This window comes from Vitis riparia, chromosome 18, assembly GCF_004353265.1.
Source record: "Vitis riparia cultivar Riparia Gloire de Montpellier isolate 1030 chromosome 18, EGFV_Vit.rip_1.0, whole genome shotgun sequence".
NCBI classification, from domain to species: domain Eukaryota; kingdom Viridiplantae; phylum Streptophyta; class Magnoliopsida; order Vitales; family Vitaceae; genus Vitis; species Vitis riparia.
This window is the reverse complement of record NC_048448.1, coordinates 34,744,578-34,746,774: the sequence shown is the minus strand read 5'-3', so window position 1 is coordinate 34,746,774 and position 2,197 is coordinate 34,744,578. Positions and strand designations below refer to the sequence as shown.

The 2,197-nt window shown below is 34.3% G+C and overlaps 1 long non-coding RNA gene across 1 annotated transcript; it reads right to left on the bottom strand.

Moving 5' to 3' along the window:
• Window positions 1-828: 828 nt before the first annotated feature.
• On the bottom strand, window positions 829-1,654 carry LOC117905316. Its single transcript, XR_004649706.1, has 3 exons — window positions 1,445-1,654; window positions 1,277-1,350; window positions 829-1,180 (listed from the first exon to the last, which is right to left on the bottom strand). It is a non-coding gene; the product is annotated as an uncharacterized LOC117905316 (long non-coding RNA).
• Between the last annotated feature and the right edge of the window lie 543 nt (window positions 1,655-2,197).

Below are 2,197 nucleotides of genomic sequence, written 5' to 3'. Positions count from 1 at the left end.
CCATGAAGATATCTATGATGTATTGAAAAAAAATATGGTAAGAGCAAAAAATATAAAATTTATTTTTTGTAAACAAATTAAGATTAGAAATCAAGAATTATTTTGATCTAAATAGTTATGTGCTGATAAATTTTAATCGAAAGATACTCTTTATATAGATACCCATATTTTCATAGATACCCTTTGAGAGCACTACCTAATGATTTTAATCCAAAGAATCTTGTTGACCTTTTCATGTCTTATAGTCACATTAAAAAACTTTGGAAAGAAATAAATGTATGATCATGATGTATTCACATTATTTTCTTTAGAGACATGTAACCTAAGTAACCTAACCCACACACCCATTTCTAATTTGTGAACTTGCTTTGTTGTTTAAGGAGACACATGATTTGCTCTCTTATTTTGTTTTTACTTTTAAATACCAATAAAATAAATTGTAACCCCAAAACTCAATTAAAAAATTAGTTTTGAAAGACAAATTTTATTACCGTCCAAGTCTTGCTATCGAGTGGGATGCATGAAAAAAATATTGGTTCCCATGCATTCACTATTCAAACCAAACACTTTGCCTAAATTTCCTTTTGGGTTTATTTATAAGTTTTCTTTATTTTTCTATTTGAATCATATTTTGTAAAAGAATTTCCTATTATTATAAAAAAAAAAAAGTGCCATAGTGATGTTTTATTTACAAAAATATGTTCATCCCATTATAAAATATTCCTATGTTGATATGTACTTATAATATTAGATTTCATTGTACTTATAAAATTAGATTTCATTGTACGATAAGGAAAATTGTTAAAAATATTATATAAATATTATAAATTAGGAGGGAAACGGAGATGATCATATAAACCTTATACCGAGTAGGTATACACACGAGAAAAAAATAAGACACTAAGTGGAGTGAAGGCTCATCGTTCAAGGTGTAGGTACAAAGATGAGGAGACTTTGCTGCAATGCCCTTCAACTTTGGGTCAAGCTTGGATTTCTGCAATGGTGACTGGGTCAAGGTAGACTTTCGCTTCAAGATCGACCTTCGCTTGAACCTCAAAAGCTGATTTATCTTCTTCAACCTTTTTGATGCATCCAAGTTGTGCAAAAGCAACATATTTAATGCTTCAGTACTGCCTTCATCCAGGTTGAAAATGCCCCTTTGTGAATTTTGCCTATGGGACTGGGACCATAAACCAAAGCACAAGTTACATTAACTGCCCAAGCAGTTGATTAAATTCCTAATTTTAAACACTACATAAGGGAACAAGAAATTCACCTAGAAGGGAACTCTGCCATTTCCTTGGGGAGACTAAATCTCTGACTTTCAACAACCCATTGTAAATAATCATCCTGGAATATGAGAAAGCAAGATAAAACATTCAGCCAAAAAACTGCAACACCAACACAACAACTAGTTTGGATGTAGTGGTGGAAAGAAAAGCACCAGTCATTTGTTGACCTTGCCCTAAGATAATGCCAAGAACTTGTCTTTCTGCTTCACCGGGATCAATTGAATGAGCAGCCAATGCACTTAATGCAGCTTGACAACCCAAATAGCTTGAAACAGTATTTGTTTTCAGCAGTGGACTATAACAAGAATGAAAAAACAAAAATGAAAAAGAAGAATGCAATAAACTGGCATGTGCAAAATGCAACCTACCATTGGCGTTCAAGAGATCTGCATAAGGTGCAACTGCAGTGTGAAGGCTGCAAAAGGCCGCATTCCATCATCCTTTCCTCAATTTGCTATTTTTGATATGTAAATGCAGATCAAAGCATCTTACAAATACAGGAGGCCATGATCAATACACATAAAAGCAGAAAATAAAGGAAACAAAGGAACTCTTACCAATCAATCCAGACTTTGCAGTAGATTCTCTAACGAAAAAGCCCTCACTGGATTTTTCAATAGGGAAAGAGTATACAAGGACCAATGGACCCAGAGGATGAAGAAAGTATTCCAGCAAAGAGACTGTCACTGGATCCTTCAACTGGGAACAATGTTCAGGAAGAAGGAAATGGGTACCAAGTGATACAGACAGCGAAGAAAGCAGTTCAACGATGATGCATTCAGAAGTCTCTTCAACAGGGCAGAGTGCACAAGAAGCAGAAAAACTGAAACCAATGGACTTGGATTCTACAAAAGGCACTCCATATACAGCAGGCTCTTCATTTTCATTTCATGCAGTAGTTTTAG